At 38.2% G+C, this 24,723-nt stretch overlaps 1 protein-coding gene across 6 annotated transcripts in view; it reads right to left on the bottom strand.

Moving 5' to 3' along the window:
- PCGF3 (polycomb group ring finger 3) overlaps window positions 1-24,723 on the bottom strand; it is a gene marked incomplete at its 5' end in the record, with an annotated part of 59,783 nt that overhangs the window by 20,998 nt on the left and 14,062 nt on the right. For 2 of the 6 annotated variants that reach the window (XM_079330870.1, XM_079330868.1), the window contains 2 exons: window positions 34-98; window positions 4,455-4,497. The exons of 2 other annotated variants lie outside the window; for them this stretch is intronic. The remainder of the gene's footprint in view (window positions 1-33; window positions 99-4,454; window positions 4,498-24,723) is intronic. 2 more of the 6 variants (XM_079330869.1, XM_079330871.1) reach the window with 1 other exon arrangement.

The raw sequence follows: 24,723 nt of genomic DNA, 5'->3' as shown, positions 1-24,723 counted from the left end.
GTAGAGAGAAGCTTGCAAAAAAAGGCATATTACCAAGATGTCAGTTCAGTCAGATAACATAAATACTCAGAAAACTTGCAGAAAACTTGAATTGCTTCCTAGAGGGAAATAGAAAAAAAATTTAGCAGAACTAATGACACATATAAAGAAAAAACAGAGACATTAACGTTATAACCTCATATAAGAAATTAAATTCACTAATCATAGCAACTAATTAAAACCATAAAGTAATTCCACATTATATAAAGTAATTCCACATTAATTACGTGCCTGTTCTGTATCACTTCAGAGGGAAGTAAATAACATAATTGCAGATTTCATCATCAACTATTTCTTCTCATTTTTACTGCATTTGAAGATGATACACAGTCATACTAGGAAATACAAAGCTAAGCTACCACTCACAATGCTTAAGAAGAAACTCTCCATGTGGATAGGTGGATAATACAGAATGTCTTTCATGTTCCTACCTGGAATACATTAACTATCCACTCAGAAGCAGAACTAGTCTACCTCAACCACACATCTGCTCCTGGGAAGGCATCCCAAGATACCCATGTTTCTACGGCCTACTGCCAAACAAAAGTGAAGCACCAGTTTTATCACATAAGACAGCCAAGCTGTTATTATGCTACCAAAAAGCCCCACACCAAACACTTATTTTAAGTAATCATATATAATCATAAGTACACTGCTGCAGGAGAAGAAATGTGCATTAGATCTGGAGATTAGAAGCAAGCAGAAGGTACAAAATATTCCCAAGACATTAATTCTGACAAATACATCATAATTGATATGCCAAGTCCTATTTCTACATTATCTCAGTCCCAGCTTGTCATAAAGACCACTCGTTATTTTAACATTAAGAGTACAGAAATTAAATAAAACAATATTTCTCAAATATTTAAGATTTTACATCAGTCTAATCACCTTGAAAATTCAGTTTATTTGAGTTTATCAAACATACAAGTACTGAGTTTATCAAACAATGAACTGAAGACCTTAAAAGTTAGGCCTTTTTAACTACTGGCCTCCCACGAATACAAGATGACAATGTCTTTTGACAAAATTTCAGTGTCCTTCAGAAGTCTCAGCATATGTTTCTATCATTTAAGTAGACTCTTAAAGAGCTACTTTTAGCATATCAACATGTAGTAATGTAAAAGAAGAAAAGCACATTTCCAGGTGATGGATTCCTCTGAAGTATCTGAATGAAGTGACATCCTTCTGCTTAGGCTACTGACAGCTTCTGCACATGCAACTAGTCCATGCCATTAATCTCACACAAACTGGAAGTAAACAGCAAGACTACATAACATTCAAAACATCAAGTTTGACTAAGAATCACACAACCTATTCTTCTATTTTCCAGATAAATCCAGGTCTCCCTTAAACACCTTCCCTTTGAAAAAGGGATATTTTTTTCAAATCTGAATTCCAGGTGGTATCTTTCACAGAACTCATCTTTCCATTCTCAAACTGTTATATGCTGAAAAGAAAGCTAAAAATGAATTCACATACCTCCAAAACAAGAAATCTAATCTTAAAAACAAAAACTGCAGATGTCTAAATACACATTCCCAAGGAACCATGCAGCTCAATAGCACAGTCAGATACATGGATAACACACTGAGCCACTTGGTCTGACCTCAGCTTACATTGCTTTGAGCAGCTGGATTATATAGAATATCCTGAGTTGGAAGAGACCCATGGAATCGTCAAGTCCAAATCCTGCCCTGCACAGGACATCCCTAACAATCACGTCATGTGCCTGACAGCATTGTTCAAACACTTCTTGAACTCTGTCACGTTGGTGCTGTGAGCACTTCCCTGAGGAGCCTGTTACAGTGCCCAGCCACCCTCTGTGTGAAGAACCTTTCCCCAATAGCTAACCTAAACTTCCCCTCACACAAGTCATGCCATTCCTACAGGTCCTAATGGATGTAACTACATCATATGATGCACATGATCTCCTGATGTCTTTTGTAACCTGAACCATCATATGATTCTATGAATTTACTACCTTTTCCTATCCATGTAACAAACAAGCTGAACTTCTTACTATATCGACTAATCTCAAATTGCTGATGACTGATAGACAATCATAATCACAAAGACACTAACTCAATGAAGTTAGCATGAGCTCAACATCTAAAACTGGCTGCTGTAAAAAGAAAACGCACAAGAATCAGGTTGACATTAAAGTTACACACACTAGCTTGAAGCAATAATAGAGCAATTATAAGTTTACTTTGCCGAAGCACAACTAGACTGACGCATTCTTGCCTAAAAATACGTATTAAAAAAATAAGACAAAAATATATATCACAATTGACACTTTTTTTCCCAGACTCTATAGACTGCACAGGATTTAGTAAGAATAGCTAGCTTCTGAAAGATACTATTTACATTTGCCTTATTTTGTAATGTGACCCAGCATGCACTGTAGAAGATGCATGCTCAAGAGCTTCTCAGTCTCTCATAGGATCACAGTCAAATTCAGAAGCTAAACATGGAAAGCTACCATATTATACAAAAAAGGGTAAATTCAGAGGACAGACCAAATTCTGAACATTTACAGTATCATTTTCTAAACCTAATAGCTCATTTGAACACTGCGAACTGCAGGCTCTCACGGGCTCACATCAGTTAGCAGAAAATAGAAAAATACCATACTTTAATTTAGTTTTTAGAAAGCCAAATCTCTGTAACACAGAAATTCTTATTTCTTCTAAATTAAATTGTTAGTTCTTCTCAGATATACCTGCTGAAGTAGTAATCTATGAAAGCAAGCAGTCTCAAACTTTAAGAACTAGATGAAAGTGGATTGAAATTCTCAATCCACTAACTAGACCACGACATTTGATTAAAAAATGTAGTTTTATTTCGTACTTAGTCAACTAATGAACACTGGAGCTAAAACATAGTCCTTCTCCCTCAAAACCATGTGGCTGGAACGGTAAGAAATCACTTCTCAGTTCTATAATACTAAACTCTTCTCAATTCACCCACCAATCAAAAAAAAAAAAAAAGTAAAAAAACCCAACAAAACAACCCTAAACAAACAAAAAAAAGACACACAACACACCAACCTGAGCCTCAGCTGTTTTTACAGGAAATGTAAAATGCATAAAAAGCATCCCTTCAGCATTTTACATGGATTCATAAGGATAATGCTACGTTTATAATATAAATTACTCTAATCCAACCTTGCACTCAAAGCAGGCCCACTTATATTGAGTCACAGTAGGCTATTCCTGCTTTACTCCCAAAAATGTTCAGCAGTGAAGATTCCACAGCCTCTTTGGGAAATCTGTTCTAGGGCCCGACCAGGCTCACTGGCAAAAAATGTTCCTACTGTCTCACGGGAATCTCCTGCATTGCAACTTGGGTACGATGCCTCTCATCCTACAAGTGTGCACCTCCAGCACAGTGCAGTACCCTCATCTCGCTTTCTATTCATAGGTTGTGTTGAACATAGCAATAACATCTTCCCTAATTCTTAGCATCACTTTCTTTAGGACTTCTGTAAATACAGCCTAAAAAAGACCAATGCTGAAATCTTACTCAATAGCTGAAGAGCCACTCTTAACTCAAGTTGTTAGTACTTCATCCTGGTCATTATTTTGGAGGCAGAAAAATCAGCACTGCCCTGCTCTAGAGAAACAGGAAGCCCTCTGAAGGACTTAAAAAGAATTGAGAGATCCTGTTTAAAAAAGTTAAGAAAAGAAAATACACCAATCACTCTCTTACAAAGACTGAGTCTACTTTTCTAACATATGCCACCACATCTGCTTAAAGAATTCCATTTTGAAGAGACTGTTTTCTTAACAGCTGCCAAGCAATGAATTATTCAGGAACAACATACCAACAATGGAGAGAGAAGAGACACTTTCTTTCAGTGCTGGAACATAAAAGCCCAAACAAACAGAAATTGTTGCTAACATTCAGCTAACATGAAAAAAGATAATATGCAAAAAGATTAGTATTTCTTCATCTTGGTTTTAGCTGACATTATTTTAAATCACACTGCTGGCCTCTCACTATCTGGAAGTCTTACAAAGCCTCAAAAAGGGACATTCACAAAACATGGACTATATTCCCAATTGAAAAACAAGCAAACAAACAAACCCACACACACAGTCAGGAGAGGCTGAAAGGAGATATGCACATTTCAGAATGTCAGCTAATTTGGTTTGTGCTTCATCCACTTTGTTCACTAAGGCCATGGTCTCTTAGGTTGATGATGAAAAAAGTTAAGCAATGTATTGCAGTCCTCTCTAATAAAATCGTGTCACTGATAAGACAAGCCTGCATATCTCAGTGCAAGACTTCAGATAGAAGTCAGCACTGAAACTATTACAGAGAGGATCAGCAGACGGACTCCTCAGAAGTACAGCCTTATCATTTATATATAAATCAGTCCAGAATATCATAGCCTACATGAGGCATACCTCTTAAAACAGCATTTCTTTTCAGAGTCTGCCATCCAGAGACCTGAAAAGACAGAAAAATAGTCTGAAAGTTAACATCCAAAATTCCTCAAAATACAGCTGCCACTCAGCTCACTAAATTCACCTAAATATTTAGTTATCTCTATTAATTTAAGACAACAGTGGGGGAGAAGCACCTGTAAGCAAGAAAAGGGGGAAAAATTTGATCCTCAGGAAAAAAGAAAGAAAAAAAAAAATTTAATACAGTCTCCAACTAGGAAAATGGCTCAAAAAAGAAGTCCTAAGAAGTCCTGTTACCATGTGATGGGAAAAGAAAAACAAATTCATTATCTTCAAAAATGACATGAAAAATAACGAAATAAATAAGCAGAATTCTTGAACAACAATCTATGGACTAGAAAGTCTGTAAGAAAATAAAAGATTTTGAATTGAAGGTGCACATTTAGATGAGCAAGCAGTTTTCAAGCTATATTTTCAAGTAATCTGCTTTTTGTATCTTAATCTTCCAAAATACTTTTAAGGAAATAATTAGTATTTCCAGAATTGCTAGGTATTTGCCAGAATAAAATTATATTTAAAACAACAGTAAAATATAAGACCTTTATTCTTTAGCTAAAGAATAGGTAAGTTCGACAGAAGAAGCAATTTTTCCTTTTGATTTACGCAGGGAAGATTCAGCTGTTTCAGAGACAGGTAGAGTATTACTAGCTCCATCTTCTGCCTCCAAAAACTTAGAGGCATAGCCTGTAGTTACTGATTTTGCTGTTATATTGCTAAAGGAATTATGAAAAAAATGACAAAACAAGATGTTAATGATAGTACTTGACAAAACCTTCAGAACAATGCCAATAAAAATCTATTTATAATTCCACTGTGAGGTTCTTTGCTGGAATTCAGAATTAAAAATTACTATTAACTGAAAGCAATGCAAGTTGCAAGAGATGCTCTTTCGTTGCAACACACAAAAAAGATCCCCACCGAGGACCCAGCCTCTCATATAGTAGAATAAACTCCTTGAGACTTTGTCATTTAATAGATGTATTTCTCCAGCAAAATGTGGAGGACAGAACAGCGACTTTGTGTCTTGGGGTAACCAAAACAGAGTAACAGAATATCTTGGGGTAACAATGACACTCTGCTTCTAAAGAAACCAGTTCAGAAGCTTATCAACACTCCAAAAGCACATCACAACTTGACCTTGAATAAGAGTCTTCCAAAAGGACTTATCATGCATCTTCCCTCATTGCTGGTGGAAGAGGACAAGATTACACTTTGGCTCATGTGGAAGAAGGAAGTGGCACTCAATTTGTGAGAAAAAAAAAACAAAACAACAATCAAATTGGTCCTCAATCATCACCATATTCTTCCTCTTCTAGTTACAGGGTGAGAGTGATGCACTACAAAAGCAAAAGACAGGAAAATTCAGTTCCTTCGTAGATGGTTGCTGGAGACTGGGAAAGTGGATCATTCTGCTGATCCTGTAATAATTTAGAAGCAAGTACTAAAACTTTCTTTAAAAAATTTCTTAAGTGCTGTGATTGCTTCTAACAACTTGTGAGTTTATCGAACTTTAACTGTTGTTAGTACCACAAAGCTTTGTAAAGCAAAACAGGAAGTTATTCTTACCAGGTACAAATCCAGAGCTGAAAGGAATGGCAGACTTACAAACCACAACTTTGCTCTATTTTAACAGAATAAGCATATATGCTTTTCTTTAGCTGAAACATAGCACAATAATGTTAATTCATTAAAAAGCAGAAGTACAATGCTCAAAGTGGGGGAATCCTGAGGAATACAGCTAAATGTAGCAAATAATAACAATTTTGCTTAAAAATTGCTAAAAGTACTAAAGTCATACAGCACCAAAAGCTGAATGACAACAGTACTGGAAGCAGCAGGTGTACCTCAATTCACAAGGACAGTGTATTTAAGGTGAAAGTCACAGCTCTAAGAACAAAGCATTAAAACAACAGAACTGTTCAATTCCAAACTAACTGTGGACAACAAAATTTTCAAATCTGATGCTTATGATTGCATGGCTCACATTGGGCATAAGCATCCCACTTTTGCTACAAGTTGCACACTGGTGAAACTCAGTAGATAAACCTAGATTTTCAACGAGCTGAATTGAAGTGCAGAAAAAGAATGTAGCCCTTGCATTTAGTTTCATTGTTCTCAAAGATGACAAATAAATATTGATAAATTAACATTTTAAATATTAATTTAAATATTAACATTAAATTCTTAAGTATTATTACAAATGTGGGAGCCCTGGCCTCCTTGGGGGTCTCAAAATCCCCCTGGCAAGGGTCTCAAAGGCTCCTGAGTGAGACCCTGGTGTCACAGGTGCTGAGTTCTGACCCTTGGGGAAAGTTGTCAGCACAAAGAGAATGGAAACAAGCTGCCAAAATTAGTGAAGTGTAAATTAGATTGTCAGAACGTAGATAAATAGACTTTTGGGAATGTTTATGATAAGGGACACGTGGCCAAGATGGAGAATTTGGGGGGTGAACACCTTTTCCTCCTTCTTCTCCATGTCATCCATGTTGGGTGACACGTTGGCACTTTTGGATTGGATGGGGTCAGGGCTGGACCATTTAATAAAATTGTATTGCATTGGGAAAACTTTATAAACATGTAATACGTAATACAAACTATCTAAGATAAGCCCTGCCTTCACCAGGAAGATTCCACCATGGATGCCAGGCTGAGCAGACCGCTGCTGGCCAGGCAAAAAGTCTCAGAGATAAGAAATAATAAACAATCCTTGGAAAAAGAGAAAACGGTCTCCGTCAGTCTCTCTTTGGCTGCTTCAGAGAAAACCAGGGTTTGAACCACCTTCGTGTCCCTCTGGGGTGATCTCGGGCAAAGGAGGAACCCCAGACTGGGACACCTGGCATCCCCCTGGCTGGGCAGTGACCTCTGACGTCTCTGGATGCACCACAGCCCACAAAGGTGGGTGCAGACCCCCAGAAGGGCAAGCTCAAGAAGACGCACAGAGATGGAGGAGACCCCCCCAGGCAGAGACATTTGGCACGGACCCTGGTGGATCCTTGTAGCCTGCAAAGGCAGGTACAGACCCCCAAAACACAGAACTTCAGAAGAGGCACGCTGCTGAAAAGGACTGTGGAGGAGATTTATGGCCCTCTGCCAAGAAAAGCCGAGCTCCAGACGCGAGTCGGAGAGGAGGTGTCCCGGGAAGCCTCGCTCCTGTGCACTGCTGGTCGGTATCAGAAACCTCCGAATCAATTTTGGATGAATTGCTTGCGGGTAAGATGGTTCAGAATCAGACACATCATAGGATTCCCACCTAGCCATGAGCGGGGGGAGGGAGGTTTATGGCTGCCTTGCTATCAGCAGGCAGAGAAAGCAATTAAAGTCCCTCAGAGACTGGGGGAAGAGATACATGATAGGATTCTCACCTAGCGACGAGCTGGGGGAGGGAAGTTTATGACTGCCTTGCCAGCAGCAGGTGGTTCAGCAAGGGCCTTGCCATCAGCAAGGTCGGGGAAAAATTAAGTTAGAAATATTTCCAAGTGAGTTACAGGACATACATTTTTGCTATTTCACCCCTAGAGAAACCCTGACCCCAGAAGGCAGGAGGGCGCTGCAGGCGACTCCCCGGGCGTGGGGGACAGAGGGGAGGGGGACGGGACCATGGAAAAGTGCAGGCTCGGTGCCGCAGGGATGTCCAGGGAGGGGCAACCTGCGGGGACCGGGACGCAGAAGGACAGGACCATGTGGGCAGCTCTCAGCCCAAAGGGGGAGGGAGCAGCAGCATTCACACTGACCGGGACAAAAATAAGGAAAAAAGCGTGGGTTCGGTGCATTTCGCTGCAAGGGATGTCCAGGGAGGGGCAACCTGCGGCAGCAACAAGGACGCAGGAAAGCGAGAATTGTAAAAAGACACAGAGAGGCCTTTCTCCAGCTGTCAGAAATGCTGGGGGAGGAGAAGAATGCCCTGTTTCAGGGAAACCTGAGTTGTCCACATTAGAACTGGCAGATTCTAATGGGGAGAGAAATTTATGCTTTTTAAGTCAAAGGTGAAAAAATTAACAACTTTGAAGCAACTGCAGGCAGCTGCCTGGACAGAGCCGGACAGAGCAAACCCAGGCACAGCAGCGTGAGGTCACAGCCCAGGCTCACCGAGAGAGGGAGGGGGAGGCACAGCCACCCTGCTCCAGAGGCTCCAGCAGCACCCCCACTGCTCCCCCTGTGCCTGCACAGACCCAGTGCTGCAGACGGGAGGGGAATGGGGGATGGAGAGAGGCCAAGAGCTGCTTTTTATCTATACTGTGGAGAACAAACAGAACAAGGGAACAGGATAAGACAGTCAGTTTTATTTTCAGTTCTTGTATGTTAAGCTAAAGGTGTTTGTTTTGCATTGTTGTAAAAGGAAAAAAAAATAGCTGAAACTTCAAGAATGGTGAAGGTATTTTAATAGTATTAGGTATTTTAATAATTGAAGGTATAATAAGGTATTTTGTATTTTATTTGAATATATATCATCTATATTTAGTGATTTGTTATTGCTCAGATATGAGTGGACATTTATTTAAATGTCAACATTGAGTTTTAATTTTCCTATAGTTAATTGTTTTAGAGAAGCCAGTTTATAAGTATTTGCAATATTGTCAATATAAATCAATAGATTTTGAGTTGGATTTTAAAATTTATATTTAGTTTCTGTATTTAATTTTAAAAAACACTGTAATTAGATTGTATGAATTCTATATTACAGAACAATTTTGTTTTCTATTTCATTGCTTAATTTGAAATCTTTCAATATTTTAAGTAAGTTTTGGAAAGCCCTCAGACATGTCCTTGAATCAAATGTATGAAGATAATCAGTTAAGTTGTGAACTTAATGTTTCTTTGTTTTCTTTTTATTGATTTTCTGTTTTATTTTGGCAGGTCTTTTGTGACCTGGCAGTGTGCTATTTTATGGTTTTGATTACTTTGCAGAATTCCAAAAAATTATTTGAGCTTCATTCTCAGAAAAAATTTTTAGTATTATGGTTTTCCTGAGTTGCTATCAGAGAAGCACTGCAGTGCCTTGCCATTTTCAAAGTATCTTACCCTAAAGTTTAATTTTAGAGGAAATGAGTTGCTAGAGGAGTTTGATTTCTTTTTGAAATGTTTAATTGTAACTTTGTTGTTAAGAGTTGTGTTTTTTTCTTTAATAAGAAGATGTCAGGGAGTTCTCTTCCAATTAGAGTTTAGGCTCTGGCCAAGCCTTGATTCTAACTGAAAGAGAAATTGTGTAAACCCAGGTGTTTTCTGCATCAAAATAATATTCCAGTCATTTGGATTGGTAATTTGACTTATCAATATAACAGCTGAAGCTGACTTTGAAGTGAATTTGGTGTTCATTTTCCAGAGATGACCATCTAATTCCTCATTGAAACAAGGTTTGTCAGCTGTCTGCAGACCCTGAGGTGATGACACAGTTTTTTTTTAATTGATGATTATCTAATCTTGTAAATAATTATTGCATTGTGTTTACTTGCAGAAGATTGTAAACTTTGGGTTTGTTTTCTTTGTTAGATAATAGTTGAAATATTAGTAGAAGGGAAAATTTTCCAGTTTTGATCAAAAATTTAGAGAGAGAAAGTTGAAAAGCTTTCAAAGTAAGCATTTGGGGGAAGGGTTCTGTTTGTGTCTCCACAGAGGGAGGACGGAGATGGTTGAAGCCTGCAGCAAGATTGGAACACCACAACATATAGCTTCAGTTGTCAAGGAGCAAATGACAGAAGTTCTTTAAGAACAACATGAAAAGGTTTTTGCAAATTTCAAGAAGAAAAAGAATCCATCTGAAGGACAATGCTACGACTGTGGGGGTTTTGGACATTTTAGGAAAAATTGTCCTCAATCCACAAAGACTTCCAAGCTACCAGAACTTTGCCCTAGATGTCGCAAAGGAAGACATCTGGCAAGTGAATGTTATTCTCTGATGGATGTGGATGGAAAACCATTGCCACTGCCAAAAAACACGAAGTGCAGGACCACCTTGTGCTACAACAGAAATGATGGCGGTGCAACAAGGAACAGCAACAACACCGGCACAGACAATACAACTGCCGGGGAACGTCAATCTGACTCCCTCAGCAGGGCGTTAGGGGACATCCCCTGTGACAGGGATTTGCTGCCCAGGAACGCAGTACATCCTGTCAGCTTCAAAAGTGGTTTGTTTTTTGAATGAAGAATCTGCATCTATACGTACAGGATTCAAAGCACGGTGCCAAAAGAGACAAGATTTTTTGATAATAGGCAGAGACCGGTGCAACAATTTTGGACTGACAATGTATCCTACTGTTGTTTCAGCAGACTGCTTCGAAGAGCTGACAGTTTTAGCAAGGGCTCTTCAACCTCCATTGACAATTCCACAAAATACTCAACTGGCAAAAGGGATAGCTCTGCCATCGCATCCATTGGAGCATCAAGCAATGCCGGTGATGGGCGAAGGGCATCCACACTACAATGACCATGTCAAAGTACACGCATTATGGTTGAAGTACATAACCTGTGAACAGCCAACTATTATTTGGGACTTGATATACAGTAACAGGGAAATAACCATCACAGGGATGGTGGACACCGGACGTGACACTGATTTCATATATTTCATATATTTTCTGACCTCGAGAATGGAACTTGATTGTACCTTTGGATCAAGTCACAGGCATTGGAGGAAGTTCTGTATGCCTCCAAAGTGAAAATTCAATAACATTCACAGGACCCGGACAGAAGACAGCTATCACTTGTGTAAAAGCCATTCACTGTATGGGGAAGAGATCTCCATTCACAGTGGAACATGTACCTGACGATGGATTTTTAGTAGGCCTCACTGCGGCACTCGCCACTCCAAACATGGAAAACTGATACACTTCATTGGGTGGATCAGTGGGCCTTGGAGAAGAAGAAGTTGAGTGCATTGAAAACTTTGGTGAAAGAACAACTAAGAAAAGGACACGTAAAACTGACAAGCAGCCCTTGGAATTTTCCAGTGTTTGTCATCCGAAAAAGTCTTCTGGATCGTGGAGATTGCTTCACAACCTCAGAAAATTGAATGAAATAGTGGAGGAGATGGGACCTCTTCAGCAAGGACTTGCATCACTCACAATGATTCCCAGAGACTGGCCTCTTGTTATTATTGACCTCAAAGATTGCTTTTTCAGTATTCCTCTTCATGAAGACAATGTTTACCGGATGGCATTTTCCAAGTTTGAGCAGAGAAGAGCCAATGAAGAGGTATCATTGGGTTTGTTTTACCCCAAGGCCTCAAGAACTCGCCAACGATTTGTCAATGGTATGTGGCACAAACTTTGGCTCCAGCAAGACACAAATATCCCAAAGCAAGAATTATACACTATATAGACGATTTGCTGATTGCTGCGTCAACAGACCAAGAACTGCAAGAAGTCCGTGCTTGTGTGATCCAAGAAATACAAAAAGCAGGACTCGAAGTCAGCATTTCAAAGATTCAAGAAATCACACCCTGGAAATACCTTGGATGGAAAATCACTGAACAGACAATCAAACCTCAAAAATTAAAGATCAGCTCAAAAGTCAACAATCTCCAAGACCTGCAGCAACTCCTTGGAGAGATCAACTGGATGAGATCGATTTTGGGAATCACGAATGAAGACCTTTCATCTTTGTTCGATCTTCTGAAAGGAGACGACAGCATCAAATCCCTCAGGACTCTTACACCAGAAGCACAAGCAAGCTTGCAAAAAAGTTTCAGAAATGATACAGGACAGACAAGCACACCAATATGTAAACTCTTTACCATTCCATTTAGCAGTGTTGGGAGAAGAAACACAGCTATATGGTTTGATTTTTCAGTGGGACAAACACAAAAAAGACCCTCTTTCAATTATAGAATGGGTTTTCCAATCTTACAGATCACCAAGGACAATTCTTACAGACTTAGAAATGAAAGCACAAATGATAATAAAAGGAAGAACAAGGTTGATGACAATGACAGGCAGGGAATTTGCAATGAATGCAGCAAGGACCGCAGATTTCTACAATACCAATGGATCAAAAAATGAGTGAGGCAGCAGCTTGGCCTCAATCTCAACAAGTAACACCTTTGAGCAGACAAATTCCTACAGAGACACACAGACCTGCAACAGCAGCTCAAGATACTTTAGTTGATTGGGCAAATATTAGAACGGGCTCGACAAGAAGCAGAGAATGTCCTGCAATTGGGACTGGTGAAATAGCCATGCAGTGAATTATGACCCACAAGGACAAAACCTGAGATGGCAAAAATTAAATCATGATTTAGTTAAAGATTTTATTAAGGCAATTAGAGATTATGGACTTGGATCTGCATATTTTAAACAGCTTTTAAAAGGTATTCTCAATGAATATGACTTGACTTCATATGACATGAGATCTCTTGTGTCATTGATACTTACTGACACACAAGGACTTATGTGGGAGAGCAAATGGAGAAGAGCTTTGGAAGAGCTGCGAAAGAAATACCGAGGTGGTGCTCATGCTAACCTCACCATGGCAGAATTAGCAGGAGACCCTCCTCACAATGATCCAGTACAACAAGCCGCCAGGATTCCCAGGGGAATGTTGGCAGACATCAAGGAAAAAGGATGTGAACTTCTCTTCAAACAAGATTTAAAAGACTTAAGGACTGACAGTGAAACATGTTTGTTTATATGTTGTTGTATCTTATTTTTTGTCAACTGTATTAGGTGAAAAAGCGGATTTACCAATGGTGCAGCCAAGGGAGAAGATTTGGGAAAATTTAGCATGGACAGTGGGGTTGGGCACAATTTGTTTGAGGCATTCCAGGCAAAAAACCATTTTCAACATGTCTGGTGGGATTGACAGTAAAAGAATGGCCCATTCCGGAGGGCATCCCTTCATGGGTGATGTGAGTTGTGACAACTCCTGTGAATGGATGGCATGTGTGGGTTCAATTTCTCCCTGTGGCTGTTTTCAAACCAAAAGAATTAGAAATTTTTGGTTCGGCAATGGATTTTTGAGTTGTATGTGATGTTTTCGGGGTGAAAAAGAACCAAACAATGGATGTTACTCCGAATCAGAACATATATAGCAATTATATTGTAGTCTCAAACAAACTATCCTTCCGAGTTCTAGCACAGTTATTGTACCTGGATGGTCTGTTTGACCTTTTTGATCTTTTACCTTTGTAAAAAGAAATTTTGAAAGTAGGTTTTTATATATTAGTGGAGCTTGTTGCTATTCTCATTGCTTTGCCTGCATCATCCCATGCACTCGGCGCACCTTGAACAAAACTGTGAAAAGGGTGTTTTTGGTGCAAGCAGAGGGGGGAGATTTGGGAGCCCAGGGCATACCCCTGGCCTCCTTGGGGGGGTATCAAAATCCCCCTGGCAAGGGTCTCAAAGGCTCCTGAGTGAGACCCTGGTGTCACAGGTGCTGAGTTCTGACCCGTGGGGAAAGTTGTCAGCACAAAGAGAATGGAAACAAGCTGCCAAAATTAGTGAAGTGTAAACTAGATTATTAGAATGTAGATAAATAGGTTTTCTTGAATGTTTATGATAAGGGACACGTGGCCAAGATGGAGAATTTGGGGGGTGGACACCTTTTCCTCCTTCTTCTCCACGTCATCCATGTTGGGTGACATGCTGGCACTCTTGGATTGGATGGGGTCAGGGCTGGACCATTTAATAAAACTGTACTGTATTGGGAAAACTTTATAAACATGTAATACATAATACAAACTATCTAAGATAAGCCCTGCCTTCACCAGGCAGATTCCACCATGGATGCCAGGCTGAGGAGACCACTGCTGGCCAGGCAAAAGGTCCCAGAGATAAGAAACAATAAACAATCCCTGGAAAAAGAGAAAACCGTCTCCGGCAGTCTCTCTTTGGCTGCTTCAGAGAAAACCAGGGTTTGAACCACCTTCGTGTCCCTCTGGGGTGATCTCGGGGCAAAGGAGAAATCCCAGACTGGGACAACATACATTCAATTTTAATAGCTGTTTCTATCTAATTCCACAAACTATACTAGCTGAACAGGCCTGGAAACATCTTCTTTCATAACAACAGAATTAACAAATGGCTCCTGATATTGTGAGCACAACCATGCAATGAGAGAAATAATGCAATTATTTATCAGTTATTAGAACTAAGTCTAGTTCTCACTTACATCACAATGCAAGTAAAGTGTACTATAGTCATGAGGTCTGAGATTATGAAGAGATAAAAGCACTGAATTTGTCTTTTTCAACTAGCTGGTTTGAAACAAAAAGTCTGCTATTCTAATCAGTTACAATAAAAAGATGGAAGTTGTTCATGACAAAATAGACAGACCTATGTTCCATAAGAAAATTTATTTAAAAGTAACTTCTTTGAATAATATGCTGACTTGCAACTTGCAAGATGAAGAGTAACAGCTAAATGAAATTAATTGAAAAGTCTCACCAGCTTAAAATAAAATATCTTCTTTTTTAAGTTTTTCCATCGTAGGGCAAAATACTTCTAAGTCAGAAATTCACTTCAAGAGAACTGCAGAAGCAGTCTTAGTCCTACTTCCATTGCTAGAAATATCAATACAGCCTGTACAGTATTCTGAAGGATGAGGATATTACCTCAGGTAAGCAATTTAAGATGCAGGACACAATTTCAACAGACAGAAGAACAAAGAAAACATTATTGTGGTTGCTTTGGCTTCAGATGCCAAAGTTTTTTATTTCAACTGTTGGCAGATGTATATTTTGAACTTTTACTTTAAAACAATATATAAGAAACTTAGAAAAGAGTGCAGTGACTTCAAACATTAGCAGTGCGAAGTCTGTGCTAGGTTTATCAAAATGCAATAATAGAAGATAATTTGTCTTTCAAATTGAGTTTTAAAAAATTGTAAGCTCCAATAAAACTCTCCTATTGCAAAGCACTGTTTTATAAAAGAAACTACTAGAAACAAACCTTTCTGTTGAGCAAAAATAAATAGAAAAAAGATTTAAATTTGCTGTAGCAAGCCTTTTTATGAGCACATGTACAGATTTTTATTACTTAATTCAAGAGAATAATTACATGCTAAGGCAGAAAATATATCCATGTACTTTTTTAGTATCATGCCAGCAATTTTCCTCATCTCAGTGGAATTCCTCACAAGCAGTTTCTCACATTCCTGGGAATGTCCTAACACCACTAGATGGCACCGGCACTCTACTTTCAATAAAGCAGGTAGCTGTACCTTAGTAACCGAACACAGAAAAACAGGATTGCCCTAAAACAGAAAAAATAAATTAAAACAACACATTCACCAGCAGTCTTACGATGGAGATTTCCAGACCTTGCTGTGACCCTGGCACTCATCCAGACTCATGTGGTCACCCCAACAGTCAGTTCCTCCCGTTTCCCTTCTACACTCTGGTTTGTCAGTAGCACTCACTTGACTGTAATTGCTGGCACTATGACTGTGGATTCAGCCAAGCACATCACTAAACCATGTCCCTTAATACCCCATCTACACATCTTCTAAATACCTTCAGGTTCCAACACTGCCCTGGACAGACTGGTTTGATGCCTGACAACTGTTTCAGCACAGAAATGTTTCTGAATATCCAGTCTAAACCACATCTGGCAGTTTGTGGCCACTTCCTCTTCTTCTATCACTTGCTACTTAGAAGAAGAGATTGATCCACATATGGCTACAGCCTCCTCTCAGGTGGAGAGTAAGAAAGTCTCCCCAAGCCTCCTTTCCGCCAGAGTAAACAACCTCAGCTTCCTCAGCTGCTCCTCATTGGACTTGTGCTCTAGACCCTAGACCAGCTCCATTGCTCTTGTCTGGACTTGCTCCAGCACCTCAGTGTCATTCCTGTAGTGAGGCACCCAGAATTGGACACAGAACTTGAGGTATGGCCTCACCAGTGACAAATACAGGGGGACAATCACTGCCCTGATCCTGCTGCCCACAGTATTGCTAATACAGGTCAGGGGCCATTGGCCTTCTTGGACACCTGGGCACACTCCTGGCTCATGTTCAGCCACTGTCCCCAACACCCCCTGAAAGTTTTCCAGCTTTTCTGCCCCAAACTTGCACTGCATCTGGTTGTTTTGATCCAAGGGGAGGACATGGCACTGGGCCTTGTTCAGTCTCATACCACTGGTCTCAGCCTACCAATCCATCCTGTCCAGATAACCCTGCAGAGCCTTCCTGCCCTCCAGATCATTACTCTCACGCAATTCAGTGTCATCTGCAGGCTGACTGAAGCAGCACTTGATCCACTGACACAGGTTGTTGATAAAAACATTAAATAAAACCCAGTACTGAGCCCTTGGGAACACCAATGGCCAGATGGATTTAATTCCATTTCCCACCACTCTCTAGGCTGGCCATCCAGAGAGCTTTTTATCCGACAAAGAATGCTTTTCCAAGCCATGAGCAGCCAGTTTCTACAGAACACTGTGGGAAACAGTGCCAAAGGCTCTACTGAAGTTCACATAAACAAGATGAGCCTTCCCCTCATTCACTAAGTGGGTCACCTTGTCACTGAAGGAGATCAGGTCAGTCAATCAAGACTAAAAACTAGGTCAATACAAGGCCTGTGTAAAAGTTATCAGAATGCACTTACCTTTGATGAAGTGACCAGGAAGAAAATCACCGTGCCTTGCTACTCTAAGCTAACATCCACATCTATTTTGTTTTAATGTATCCCAGTACTCGGGAAGAACAAGGCAGGTGGGGATGCTGGGATGTTTCATTGTTCCTTAATAAACCAGGAACTTTCTTTAGCAGGGATAACTTTATAGGACACAGGAAAGTTAATGGATTTATTTCCAATAACTTGTATTATTGCATGCTTGTATCAAAGGTACTAATTCCAAGAACAATGCTTACCAAAGATATCCACAAATCCTGAGAAAACATGTAAGAAAAAGGGAAGGTGATAGAGAAGAAAGTTGGAGCAATACTTAAAGCTCTAGACTAGCACATTTTTCTCCCTGAAACATTTACCAAGTCTAAGTTTACTTGTTTCAACCACAGTTTAAAGGAAATCACGAAAGGGAAAAAAAACCAACCAAACAAAAAATCATCCAAGGATGAAAACCCCACTTTATTTTGCACACAGCAAGTAAAAGCACCCACAATATTAAAATGTTTAATTTATACAAGAGCATTGCTATTGCCACAAGAATAGTAGAGAAATCTTCTTGAAAATCAAAGCTTATAATCCTAGTTTTAAAATGACTGTGTGAGCTGGTAAATGAAAAGGCTGTTTAGATTTTGCTATTGGTTTTTTTTTTCATTTCTAGTCTTGGTTCTGGAACTAAACAAATAACTGAAATGTTTTTATCTCCCTTCCTGCAACCAGCTGGCAACCCAAATAAACTCTATCTGAACACTTCCTGTATCTGAACATTTCCTATACATAGGAAGCATAACCTGATCCTCAATATTACTACTCAAGAGACTGATGAGCTTTACACTAGACAGATTTTCAGTCTAGAAGTTGCTACTATTCACTAGCCAATTCACAATTCATATTCATGATGAAAAGACAAAGAGCTGACAAGTCAACTAAAGCACAGATACCAACTAATTCACAATTAAGCTTGCCACATTATTTTAGAAAACTTAGATCATGATTAATGGTAATGTCAGGTAACAAGTAATACAAAACAAAGTAGTCTTCGATATCACATAACTTTCACGAAAACATCCTTGAAAATGACCATGTAGTATTTATTTCTTTCATCTCAAGAGAACCTGTAACTCCTCTTTTTTTGAGGAGACTTGACTGACAGGTTAAAGAAAAGGCAGGAGAAATAGCAATGAAGTTGAAGTGACTGAGTGACTCAAAACTGGGTCCCACACCCCTTCACACAAATTTTGGTAACATTTTCTGTCATTTCAACTTGAAGAATGAAATTATGAACATGAAACACCACCTCCTCCCAGCTGTCACAGGAATTAACTTTCTTAGAAAATTCATAGGTCAAAAGTACTACTAAAATTTTTAACATATTAAAAATAAACTTAATTTCCCACATACAAAGTCATCAACACAAACAACAACAAGAGCCAATCAATCTCTTTGGCAAATATCTTAAGAATCTCATTACTCATTACTAGACATGTGTTTAATACCAGGGTTAACTACAATGACATTTTGATAAAAGATTTTATTTCAGTATTTTCTCTTACACATTGCTTAGATTTGGAGTCTTTATTAAAATTAATTGACTGCATTAGAGTCCTGAACCATGAAGTAACCTGCTGAATTTAGCTTAAAAATGGTTGCAAAACTGATCTATCAATGTGTTTGCAGCCAGAGATAAATAAATATCAATATCTTTAAATTTTCAACTGACAACAGATGCTTATAAAGGACTACATTAAGGAATATATATTGAAAATCAAGTAAGCTATTATTCCACTAGTAAAATCAACTAAAGACAATAAATATCTATTTGTCAGAAAAATGGCAAAACTAGAGTGTTGTTATACACAATATTTACTTTAAAAACACACCTACATATTCACCTACCAATAGCATAACAGAACACTTCAAAAAATAAAGACATAATCCCTGCACTGAGATTCATAATTCATTTTCAATAGCTACTGAGTTTCATTAGATTCATCATAGATTTGAATTCATAGATACAAAGACTTATCAGTATAAAAATCCCCATGGACAGATGAACAGTGCCTTCCACCCAAACATGTGAAAGCTCAGGATTCAAACATTAACAATAAATAATGCAGCCATAATCAGATAGAGACTAATCCAAAGCATATAATGGGCCAACTTAAATAGCCACAGCCTGCCTTAAATGCAATGTTATATGCCACTAAATAAAGCATCTTCTAAAAGCATGTTCAATTCTAGATGAACAAATTAAGGAAGAATGGCATGAAACTGAACCAAGTATCAGAACAATGTATGAGTGAAAAAACCCCTCTGTCCTTCCTTTACTCACCTATTACATCTTGGTCTGAGAGGACTGTATGAATGTTACTTAGAACGTAAGGAGAAAACAGAAGGAGTTATTTAAATTAAATACAAACTGGAAAGAAACCACATGAACAAACTATCTAAGAGCTATATTTGGCTTTAGAAAGAATTATGGTGGGCTTCAGAAAAATGTTCTCCAATGTCTGAAAAACTCTTATACTTCAGATAATGACAGTGTAATCAGGCACTTTGTTTACTTAAAGACAGTGGGAGAGTGACATTAAATGAATGATCCTGACAGTGTTTCAGGCTTTTACAGTTTCTCCAGGATGGAGCCTTTGATACAACAAGGTCACAGCCAACACAGGAAAATGACAATAAGTGTGTTTTTCACTTCTCAGCATGCCAGCTGCAGAAAAACAAGTGCAAACAATATCATACCCTCAACTCTAGCTTGGAGCACAACCATCATTAAACCCTTCCCATAAAGATCACCTGTAATCTCTCCAAAACTTTATTATAGAAGCCCACTAAAGAGTTTTGTTGTAGGACTACACCATGAAGAAAGAAAATGAAAGTGCCTCTAAAAGTATAAATGGGAATTCAACAGAGCAGAGAAATAAGCACCCTGCTTCTCCATAGGAAGCTGGAGACGGATTTTGGCATTAGCTGCCTTCAGCTCTGAAGGCAAAAGCAAACACAGTGTAAAGAAATTAAAGACTCAGGTTTTCCTGACGTCAAGCAATGATGATTAAAAATTGTCTTATATTAATATGCATAAAGCACCAATACTAGATCAGAGCTGGCATTTTAAAAGGTTCTGTTTAGGAAGAAGAGCAATGAGAGTGAAAAGTAAGAGAACGGCAGATTTTTAAAGTAAGGAACATGTACATACACACTAATGCAACAACCTGGCCTACTTACTTGATTGCTTCCCACCTACCATCACAACTGTCAGCCCCAGTGCGTTATTCCCCATTTCCTTCCTCCTCCACTTTTTCCACTGCCTCAACATTTCTTAGAGTCAGACGAGGGATAAACAAGTATTACTTCCACCAAAACACACTGGAAGTGTTATTAGAAGAGATCACATTCCTGTAGTTCATCAACAGGAAGCTTTTTAAGTGGCAACAGATGCAGGCATTTCTTATCAGAAATAAAACATGATAATGAACATAAAGTAATATATTATATGAGAATTTTTTTGTAGTTAATTTTAGTTCTCTTTCAATCAGAGTATTAACTCAAAAAGTTAATACAAAGTACAATTACATGCTCAAGTAAAAGCACTGTAAGGTACAATACACATTTCACTGTATAAAGGATGTCTTACCTTAAAATTAATATTCAACATTTATTAAAACTAATCCAAAACTGCTGCTGTTACAAAAGGATTTTTTTTAAAAAAATGGGGCTGACTACTGGAAAAAACATTCATTCTAGAGAAAGAAGCACTAATTATAAAGACCATGTATTCCTATAGCTAGCCAAAAATGTACAAAACACAAGATAAATCCAGTTCTCAGAGTACTTTCAGATTGACTAAATTCTTTTCCTTATTATTTTACTGAAATATATCAGGATACTAGGATTTGGAGAATTGTTTGTTTATGTAGTGGTTCACTATTTTGTCTCAAAGCAGTCATCTCAAAGGCAGCATGCTACAGTCAGTATTCCTAAATTGTATTGGTCTTACGTATTAATAACATAGCTCGACTGTAAACTTTAATAAAGGGGATAAAAAGCTGATTAAACTGTTCAAGGTTTCTTGATGACATTTAAAACAGCAGTAAGCATACTACCAGAAAAATACAGGAATATTTAGCATTGTGAATTCGTATAATTTAAACTTATTTTTTCCACATCAACATTTTCTTCACTGGGCAGTGGGAGGCAACTGGCTAGCCAGTCAAATTTCAGATGCAAAATATTGAACTGCATTAGTATGGGACCCTAATCACTGGGATCACATTTACAAGCTTTTGAACTAATACTGAATTTCTGTATCTTGGGAGGAAAAGTGTCAGTCAAAAGATCTGCAATGAGCAGCAGTGTATCTGGAGACTTAGAGAGAGAGAGCATATGAGGTGGCCCTACTGCAACAGCACAAAAATTAAGTTTTATTGTACCTGCAGTGCCAGCTGCTAAGGGAAACATAATTCTTTCCTTTTCAGCTCCAGCTTTCCGAATCATTCACTCCTTTTAACCTCTGAGACAAATAATGTAGTGGGCAGAGTAGGAGTCAGCAGCACAAAACCAGAGGGAAAGCAAAGGCAAGACAAAAAGGTTTTGAAAACAACAAAACACCCTTAAAACTTGGTGTCCTGGACTGGTTTTGGCTGTGCTTGTACTCAGTATCACTGAAATTAAGAATGTGTACTTAACTATAATGTCAGTTATTACACTATTAAGCCCATTTAGAAAGAGGATGAAATTTTATTTCCAAGAATGTTATGCCCTTCTTTTATACACTCCAACAGACTGAGTACCATCTCCAGGAAAAAGAAAGATATTAAATACAAAGAGTCACAGGACAAAGAATTATTCTTTGCAACTTTTGCACACATCTATTAATAGGCAGGGCATGTTTCTTAAAACTCATTTCACTGTCACATGCAAACACCCAATTTGCAACTTGTATTTCAGCCCAGCCACTAACTTGCCGTCCACAGAACCCATTTTTGACACAGTTGCTTTCAGTAACAGCAAGTATTCAATGTATCTATGTGGAATCATGTCATGGTAATGTAAGTAATTTCCATTTCATTCTGGCAAGGCCTAGGCAGCTGCAGCATAAACAGAAAACTACAATAACAGGAAAATGAGGAAACACTGTCTCAAAGCAGATGCGTCATTTGGTAACAGAAAACCTAAAATAATCTCATGCATTTGTAATATAATCCAACTAGAAAAGGTGTTTTAATGGTCTCAAAGTTCTAAAATATCAGTTATTATTTGTTTTTATTTTGGTGGATTTTTTTAAAATCAAATAGATTTACTACTGTATTTGTCATTTATTGTGTATTATCATTACATAATACCTGTATGTTCACAAAGTCCTATATAGACTATATACCTGTATAAGTATACATTTAAAATACAATTTACTTTGGTTAGAAAAGCTTTTATGAATTACATTGTCAGTAAAATTTCTTGCAAGAAAAATATTTTGTTGCACTTTATATTGGAAAACAAGTTTCCTTAACTGACATTTAGCTTTTCTTGATTAGCAGAACTTGAGAATTTCACCACTGTACTGTTCAAAGCACCTCCCAATAATCTAATTAAATCTCTCTGTGTAACTTCCACACAGGTAGTGCTGTTTCAAAGCTTAGAGATGCTTTGGGAATGACTCAGGTCTGTGGATGGACTTCTGAAGGACTGCTAAATTCACTTACTCACAGGAAGGTTAATGGAGAACTTGAGAATGCTCAAGCAAAGAGGATGCACTGCACGGTGAAAACTGAAATTTGTTTGGCAGCAAAACACCACTAGCTTGGCTCCACAGTCTGTTAAACCACTTCCTTCAAAACTCTTAATTTAGGTGCTTTCCAGACCCTTCTTCCAATTAAAACATGCTTAGTTGCTCAGAACATGAGATGCTCATGACAAGGTCTTGACACAGTCCTAAGAAAAAAGCATCAAATACAAGGACACAGAAAAATATTTGTGCAACAACAGATAAAATGCTCGGCAAGACAGCTTGAATAAAAACATCTGTCTGGCAAGATTTTATCCTACTAAACATTTTCCAACTTCTGACAAAGAAACACTGATTTAATTACATTCAAATTACTCTTTGCATTCTGCCATTTCCTTTTTTAGTGCTGAAGTGAACTTATTTTCTGTAATGAACACCACTATGACCACTAAATAAAATCTGTCTCATTATCAGAAATCAAAATCACTGCTAGAGGCAGGAGGCTTTTGAAGAAAAGACTACTATTGAGTGTTATCCCAGATCAAGTCTTGCAAAACATTATGGAGATATTTGTCGTACACTGGAAGAACATATATTCCAATGTCCTACTTGAGAATTTAGAAATGTAAACTACAAGTCATTTAAAAAGCACTTCATTTCACACAGACCAGGAGAGCAAGAGATCCTTGACTTCCAGTAATTAAAACTCAGATCAAAACTAGCCCCAAATCTCATGAAGAAAAAAATCTTCAGTGAGATTTTACTGCCTGATTTCACATCACTTTTTGAATTTTTATTATCCACGCACTTCAGATAAGTAATTTAAGGTCTTAAACACAGCTGAAACAGACTGTAATGTTCATTATGAAGACCTCTGCAGATACAACTTTCAAGCTGTCATTTGAATCTGATAGTGTACATTTGAACTGACTGCTCTAACTCCATCCAGAAAAGAAAACCACAGCTTGAAAGGTTTACCATGAAGAAGTAAGAAGCTTTATGGATCTGTGCCATCAACTCCTCAAAATCTTTAAGCTTTGGTGATCTTCACCTTCCTCATTTCACTTACACATGTATGTTTTAACTTCCATCATTGAAAAATCCTCATCATGCAATGAACACATCTAATTACATAAAAAAATTAAATTCAATTCTATAATTCCAGAAATCAACCACACATTAACAAAGACAAGAAAAATGTGTATCCCTAGTAAGTAACTGTATGATAACCTGAGTGCTGGGATTTTTGTGTCTTTTATCACAGATCTCTATCAAAAAAACAATTTTCTCTATCAATTATTTCTGAAAAAGAGAGGAAGAATCTTCATATAAGTGTCATAAGACAATTCCTCTAGGTATCTATTAAAAAGCCCTTAAAATTCAGGTTTCCATTCACCTGACTCCACTTCCTGGTCCAGATACCCTGGCAGACCAGTAAAAGAATAGCTGTTAAAATGGGTATCTGTAGTGAGAGGCCAAAAGGTATCAGCTGCTAAGAAGTAGGAAGGTGCTACAATTCATTTGAATGCTCATTTTACCAACAATCACTTTTTCACATTCTCATGCACATTAAGCCCAGATTGCAGCACTTGATGGTTAATTAATACAAACTAATACTTGAAAGGGCGTGAGAAACTACATATCCTCTGGTTAAAAAAAAAATACTAAGTAACTACAGCTTTCAACTTTACCAATCTGCCTCTGTGCTGCTACAACAAGTTAACAAGAAAATGTTGCTAGAATTACTCCATAACCTGCAAGTGGTTAGCAGGGATTCTGGAGTCTTTCTGGATTCAAATGTACAGACAATAAATTCCATAAAATTAGCTATACATGTATCATGTAATTCAAATTATAAAGGAGCCTTGCAGAATTGTTCTTTTGTTCTTGAAAGCCTGGGAGGACTCTAATATGCACTCTGTTCA

Source organism: Erithacus rubecula (genome assembly GCF_903797595.1).
Source record: "Erithacus rubecula genome assembly, contig: SUPER_Z_unloc_1, whole genome shotgun sequence".
NCBI classification, from domain to species: Eukaryota; Metazoa; Chordata; class Aves; order Passeriformes; family Muscicapidae; genus Erithacus; species Erithacus rubecula.
Note: the sequence above shows the minus strand (reverse complement) of the source record. Positions and strands in the feature narration are given on the sequence as shown.